Consider the following 8,385-nt stretch of genomic DNA (forward strand, 5'->3'; position numbering starts at 1 on the left):
AGGAAATTAAACTATGAAAACGAAAACACTAGCAAGCTGATTATGATTTACTTACGATCAAAGTCAAGTGATGCAGTGCAGAACCAGAAGTCTTAGCCAAACAAGTACTATAGCAGTATTGCATGACAAGACAACTGCTCCTGTAATGCTTTGCCAAAGGTATTGCATAACACATTGATTAGCCGTGCTGGGCTGTGTACTCCAAAGTCTAATGGCCCGGGTTAAAAATCAAAGGTAGTAGGTTAGATTGCAAGGATATTTTTGTAAATCAAAATTTCGTGCTATCTATAAAAACCAAAGAAAAAGCCCTAGAATCGTTATAGATCCAGAGTAAAGTGAGAAAGTGAAAGCGGAGAGACCAGTGATGCCGGCGGTGTTAAAGAAGAACTCTTTCGATCTGATCAGATACGATGGTGGGGATCACAGATGACTACCACACAATGGATGGATAACACAATGATTTTCCTCTCATGGTTTCAGTATGTGTTAGACTTGATGACCGATTCTTAGATTTCAGATATCCTGGCTAAAAAGCAAATCAGAAAATCTCATCATCAAGGGATTAAAACTTCTATTTTATATCAGGCCTTTTTCCGTAGTTACACAAGAGGGAGTCACATCGACACGATTAGGGTATTATTAAATCTAATGATATTGTAAATCAAGATCTATCTGTATGTTTATGAGCAAATGTCTCTCTCTGAATGTTTTTTTTTTAGATGATTTATCTGCTTTATTGAATTTTTTTTTGCAAATATTGTATGTTTTGTTTGAAGCTGATTTATCTATTGTACAAGCCTGTTAAAAAAAGGAAAATTATGATTATAAATATGGGTAAGCATGTGCTTTTGTTGAATTCAGATAAGTTTCAAGTTGTTTGTTTGTTGGAGCATGTTTTTATATGACTGATTTCTTTTTTTTTTTTACATTCAGTTTATATATTCAGCATGATTTATGAATAATTAGTCATGTTTCTATATGATCCATATTGGCAGGTGTTAGACTGAAAACACACTCTCAATCTATGTTGTAAAAGGCGAGGCCTAGAGCGCGCCTTGGGCGCTTTTATTTTTCTTAGGCGCCCCTTGGAGTTTCCACGCCATAAGAGTTACAGATTTTTGGTATCCCGAGTCTCTTTTCAAATCTGATTCTGTTGGGTTATGTATTGGAATGTAACCGAAAATCGACCCAATGACGTAGTGATCTAAAATTGCATCATAGTTGTAAAAAGTTGTCCAAAATTTTTGCTAAGTCTTTCCTATTGCATGACTGAATACTAAAAAAATTGCCTTGTGAGCCTGTTTGTATCTCATAGACAAAAAATTGCCTCATGACTTAATATTTCCTATTACATTCTGAGTATGTCTATCAATCCAATCACTGTCCAATAATCCAATATGATAACCGCTCTATTACTCAAAATCTACACCTTGCGAGCCTGTGTGCATCTTATAGTTTACCCGGAAACTTCCAATATTGATGTCGTGAGTTGAAATCTCTCAACGTTGAATTTCATGTAAAGCCTCCGCGTTAGGGCATCTTACCCTCCTGGTGTAATGTTTTTATGAACTCAAAAGTGATTGGCCATGCTGGGTTGTGGTCTCGAAAGTCTAAAGGCCCGGGCTAAAACTCAAATGCAGTAGGTTAGATTCAAAGGATGTTTTGGTAAATCACAATTTCGTGTTAACTATAAAAGCAAAAGAAGAAACCCTACAATACATTTGATATTGTAATAGAAGGAGAGAAAAGTGAGATAGTGAAAGTGGAGAGAGACCAGCAGGCCTTCCGGCAGGGTTAAATTCTCAAAGATATGATCGTCAGAAATGAGTTGTGGTTGCTTTGAATGTAATCTTGGGTTTGTATGGGAATAGTTTACGAGCAGTGCTATCCCGGATCTAAAAGCCTTACACTCTTTAGGGAAATAGTGGGTCCCAAACTGAAAATGGTGGGTCCTAAAACTGAATGAAAATCTAACCATTTATTTGCTCATCCAACGTCGCCATCTCACAAAGTCGCGTGGGATAGCATTTGTCTTAGATGCAAGAAATTTTATCTCCATGTTATCAGTCTCATTTTTAATTGCAAAGACTTCTAACCCAAAATCATCCGACAACCGAATTTTTTTGTAATGATCTTAAATTTGTATCGTAACTCTAGAAGTTGTCATTGTGACTCAAAAGTTTTTATATATATAGTGCATAATTCTAATATTGTTTTTGCATGTCTACTAATCCAAATACTATCAACCGTGACCATAATCCACAAATTAGCAGTGTAACCATAAACATGTCATTGTGGTCGGAAATTTGTTACATGAAATCGACTACATAATCCGAATAAAATTTTTCAGTATAACCTGAAATATGACCATGGATCTAAAATATACAGATTCTACACATTATGCAAAAAAAAATGCTCCTATATGACAACATTTGTATACACAAGTGATGTAATGAAAGTTTAATTAACTTGATTACTTATCTATTTCTATTTACCCTAACTTCTGGTATTAGGGATTCTTATCTTCTGTCTTTCAGATAAACACTGCCTCTCCTCCATCTCTTCTTTATATAAGCTGCCGTCTCAAAACCCATGACAGTCAACTATTTCCATGGTGTTTATGGTTCTCCTCTCAAACGCAAATAAAAAACTCAACAGCTTAACCGTAAAAATGCCATTGCGACATGAATAATCTGTTGATATTCATTAATCCACTTTCTCTTTCAGAATTTGCTATACGAGTATACAAGTTTTATCCCGTAATTCGAACTTTATTTCGTAATGGACTAAAATTTGTGGGTGTTATTGGAAATATGTCCATGGAACCAGCCAAAATTTAAACAATGTGCAAGAAATGCTCCAACATTTATATATACCCCCCATGTTAGGGCTTCTTTCCTTCTCTCACTCTTCTATTCCCAATTTCATACTGCGTCTCCTCGACCTCTTCTTCTGTTTTACGCCGCCGCCACAAAATCATCATGGCATCTGATGTGATGATCACCAACAACAGCAACAAATCACTCAGCACAATGATTTCTCCTCTCAAACGTAAGAGTGATTACCCCTCTTTCATATCCCATTCAATGAAGTTTTGGTAAAGATGGACAGAGGCAATTAATAGTTTTTGAAGTCTTTAGTAGCTTGACCATCCTTGTACCACCAGGTAAGACAACCCTTTCATTCCCAAGTTGTAGACTAGTCAGGGTGATCTTCTTTGAAACAAAATTTCATAATGATTTTAATATACTGTGTAGTTGCAAGTTTCCTCTCAACCACATTCCACTATAACTATAATCAATATTAGTTAATCATCATTAAACTCTTCATTAATTATAAGACTTAAGTCGGTTTACAAGATGTATACAAGTATTACAACAATCTTACTTGCTCCTAGATTTACTTTAGTTAACAACAAATTTCTGCTCGTCAGAATTTTTCAGAAACGATTCTCTGTTTTGTAAAATATCAAAAAAAATACTTTTACAATTTCAAAATTTCCGAAATTTTATGTGGGTAATTGTAAAGATGTCTACTACATTAGGTCAAAAGGGTTCATCGAAATTCCTTCTAGGTTAGGAGATAAATTCGAAATTCTACATCTGACCAAAAATTCGTTTTTTTATTTTTTACTTCACAATTAATATCCATGATGATTATAAATTCTATTGTCTTAAGATTGTTGGGTGCAATAATCAAAAACAAGGAAAAATCAAATAAGCAAAAGTTATTGATACTTAGCTCTTTTATAATGGAAGTGATCGAAATATTTATTTTACTACCTTTTTAATTCACGATCCTATACTTATATACCCATGCAGCGAAATCCAAAATTTTATTAATAAAAAACTTTTGTGGTGAAGTGCATTTAAAAACGCAAAAATCAAAATTACTGCCCTGATTTACAATAGACAAAGATGAAATTGGGTTATTATTCTTCATCTCGTAATAAAAAACCTACAAAGACACAGCTTACAGAGGATTTATTGCTTGAAATATTTATTTTACTACCTTTTTAATTCAATCTTTAAATTCAGGTGCGTCTCAAGGAGATGGGCTTCTCTTCTCTCGGAATGTCGTTTCATGAAGAAATGGAGTCAGATCAATGGCTCTCAATCTTTCCCGTGGCTCGTTTATCACTTGATGGAATTTGGGATCTCATATTCAAAATCATCAGTGAGTTCAGAACTCATATCAGGTAATCAACATGGGTTTTCCTTTAAGTTTCTGAATGGAAACCCCAATTTAGGATCCAAGAGGTATAATCACTTGTGTTTGAGAGGAGATACCATCGTGCTAAGTGTTCTGTTGTTGTTGTTGTTGTTTATCTACATCAGACGCCATGATTTTGCGGCGGCGGGGTTTTTGGTGTAGAATGTTAGTACTAGAAATCACACAATGTATAAAACTTCTCAAAGGAAGAGTTTTCTTTTCTTTAAAATCTGCCTTTCTTCCTTACAAACGTGGCCATATATAGGCCTTATGGAATATGCCAATATCTTTTATGATTAATGCTAATAAAGAGGAAATCCTAATAAATATGATATCATGCAAATACTTGCAAGATATCCCTTATTTCCTAACAAAATAACAAATAGGAAAATATTCATACATGGCTAACGGATATTCTTTCGTCGATCCCTTCCTTCCAAGTAGGATTCTGCCATATCTTGCACTACATCATTCTCCCCGGGAAAGAGGAAATTCGCCCTCGAATTAGGCAGGGTAGAAAAATCATCATCAGACAAGTCGCCGTGGTAGGGAATGAGATGACGTACATTGAACACATCAGCAGTATGAATATGACTGGGAAGTCGCAGACGGTAAGCATTAGGATTGATCTTCTCAATAATTTCAAAAGGACCAATCTTGCGAGGGCCCAATTTGTTGTATGTGCCCGTAGAGAAACGTTCCTTAATGAGTACAGCCCAAACGAAATCACCTACCTCAAATTCAACGTGACGACGATGCTTATCGGCGGCCGTTTTGTACTTCGTAGAGGACGCCACCAAGTTTTGAGCAGCATCGGCATGTATCTGTGTAAGTGATGCACCAACTCATCAGCAGTGGCATGCACTCGTTGTAAATCTGGCACAGGCGCAAGATCAAGGGGTGAACGCGGATTAAATCCACAGACCACTTGGAAAGGGCTAAACCCGGTGCTCTTATGAATGGCTCTGTTGAAGGCAAATTCTGCTTGAAACAAATGCCTGTCCCATTGTTTAGTGTGAGAACCCACCAGGCTGCGAAGTATGTTCCCAAGAGATCGGTTAACAACCTCTGTCTGCCCATCCGTTTGAGGGTGATAAGCACTGCTGAATTTCAACTCCGTACGCAATAATTTCCAAAGAGACCTCCAGAAATGACTAAGAAATTTAGAATCACGGTCCGATACAATGGATCTGGGAGACCATGAAGACGATACACGTGTTGAAAAACAAAAATGCCACATGAACCGCATCCGTAGTTTTTTTGCAAGCTATAAAGTGCGCCATTTTGGAAAATCTGTCAACTACGACAAAAAAATCCATTCCATGTTGAGTGCGAGGCAAACCCACAACAAAGTCCATACTAATATCAGTCCAAGGCTTAGACGGAATTGGTAATGGCATATAAAGACCAGCATTTGTCGAAGAACCTTTAGATACCTGACAGATATGACAACGAGAAACGAAACGTTGTACCTCTTTAAACAAGCGCGGCCAAAAGTATGATGTTGAAACCAACTGGAAGGTCTTGTCACGACCAAAGTGACCCTCGTTATGCAGTTCTTGAACGATACGTAAACGCCAGCTACAGTCGGAATGCAAAGTCGAGTTCCCTTGAAGAGAAAACCATCCAACAGCGTGAACTGGGCACTGTTGCCAGCATGCACAGCGTCCAGAATTGAGCCAAAATAGGGGTCAGTCTTGTACAAATCAGCAAACGACTCCAAACCTAAGACCTCCGTCCGTAGTGACGTTAGCAGACTTCGTCGACGACTAGACCATCAGCCACACGGTTCTGAGTGCCAGCCTTGTGTTTGAGGACAAATGTGAAATCTGTAGATAATTAGCCCATTTAACTTGTCGTGCATTCATCTTGTCTTGATTGCCGATGTGCTTGAGAGCATCATGGTCAGTAAACAATACAAATTCAGAATGAATCAAATAATGACGCCAGTGCTTAGGGTTTGGATGATGGCATAAAACTCTAGTTCATACGTGCTGTAATTTCGCTTAGCTCCATTTAATTTCTCACTAAAAAATGCGATCGGTTTACTGGTTGGCTGAGGACTGCACCTATACCAACCTTAGAGGCGTCTGTATGAACCTCAAATGGTAAAGAAAAATTTGGTAAAGACAATATAGGGGCAGAACAAAGCTTCTCCTTCAGCAAGATGAAGCTTGCTGTAGCTGCGTCTGTCCAAGAAAACTTGCCATTCTTCATGCAGTCGGTGATTGCTGCTGCAATAGTGCTAAAGTGGGGAATAAACCTTCTATAAAAGGACGCGAACCCATGAAAACTCCTGGCCTCATGGATTGTTTGCGGACAAGGCCAAGTACGCACAGCATCAACCTTCGATTCATCCACGGAAATACCATCCTTGGATATGACGTATCCAAGAAACAAAATGCGATCTGTACCGAAGACACACTTCTTTGTAGCGGCAAAGAAATTTTGCTGGCGTAAGACTACTAAGACCTCACGAAGATGACGCAAGTGCATATCCAAGTTAGTACTATAAACCAAAATGTCATCGAAATAAACGACCACAAACTTACCCAAGAATGGTTTTAATACTTCATTCATGACACGCATAAACGTACTTGGAGCATTGGAGAGACCAAACGGCATCACCAACCATTCATAAAGTCCTTCCCTAGTTTTAAAAGCGGTCTTCCACTCATCTCCAGGCCGTATACGAATCTGATGGTAGCCACTACGCAAATCCAATTTGCTAAAAATCGTAGCACCATGAAGCTGGTCCAGGATATCATCCAGACGAGGGATGGGAAAACGATACTTCACCGTAATCTTATTAATAGCACGACTGTCCACACACATGCGCCATGAACCGTCCTTCTTAGGAATGAGCAACGCCGGAACTGCACAAGGACTAAGACTCTCCCTGATGAGACCCTTGGCTAATAACTCCCCTACCTGACGTTGTAGTTCCTCGTGTTCTCTTGGGCTCATACGGTAATGAGCTCGATTAGGAGAACCGATCCTGGTACTAAGTCTATCCGGTGCTGAATAGCTCGAGATGGAGGCAACCCTCCGGAAGGTCAACAGGAAAAATGTCCAAAGTCCGATAATACTCCCTGGATACATGACGGAACCTCCACAGCCGTCGCAGATGCAAGAGAAAGACCACACAATGAACACAATACCCTCATCTATCATCTCGGTCTCAAACGTACGCCAAGACAGAAAATTGGAAGCCAGATTAGAGAGTGGTTTGTGCACAGTCTCCTTGGCAGGTACTAACGTGATGCGAGTCGATTTGAACAAGAATGAATATGTGTTTAGTTACCATCGTGAATTACCTCCCTGTCGTATTGCCAAGGTCGTCCCAATAGCAGATGACAAGCATCCATAACCACGACATCACACCACAAAGCATCTCGTATACAGAACCAATGGAAAACTTCACAAGACAACGTTTGGAAATAGTTACCTCCGAACCTTTACTCAGCCAGTGAAGAGAGTACGGACTAGGATGTTTCTCTGTTGATAACTTGAGTTTCTCACAGCTCTTCAGACACCACGTTCTCACAGCTGCCTGAGTCAATGATCATTCGACAGACTTTGCCTTCTATGGTGCACGTTGTCTGGAAGATGTTCTTTCTGAGCCATGACTCGTCAGTGTCAACCTTCGGCGTCAGGAACGATGGTCGAGAAATCATCAAGCAGTCACCTTGGTCCCCTGGCAGAAATACTTCATCGAACTCAGTTGATGTCTCCTCCGCATCAGCAAAGACATCATCAGCAGCAGTAGTCTCTACAAGTAAAGCTTTGCCAGGTCGACCAGCCTTACGACAATCGTTTGCCAAGTGACCAGGATCACCACATCGGTAGCATTTAGGACCAGGCCTTGAGACGTACTAACATTCTGTTGAGCGGAAGCAATCTGTGAAGGAGTAATAGTAGGACGGCCAACAGCTGCTCTAATTGACTTACGGGATAATTGTTTTTCCAAACGCAGAGCTCGTTGGTGAACCTCAGACACAGAAAAATAATCAAACATATTTAGTGTGTCTGGAAAGTCTCACGCAGACCACCTATATAGCGGGAGACAAGCTGATCATCGGTGTCTGTAATACCTGACCGAGTGACCAAATCATAGAACTCTTTCGTATATTCATCAATGGATCGAAAACCCTGACGAAGGTTTTGTAAACG

This window comes from Papaver somniferum, unplaced genomic scaffold (genome assembly GCF_003573695.1).
Source record: "Papaver somniferum cultivar HN1 unplaced genomic scaffold, ASM357369v1 unplaced-scaffold_117, whole genome shotgun sequence".
NCBI lineage: Eukaryota > Viridiplantae > Streptophyta > Magnoliopsida > Ranunculales > Papaveraceae > Papaver > Papaver somniferum.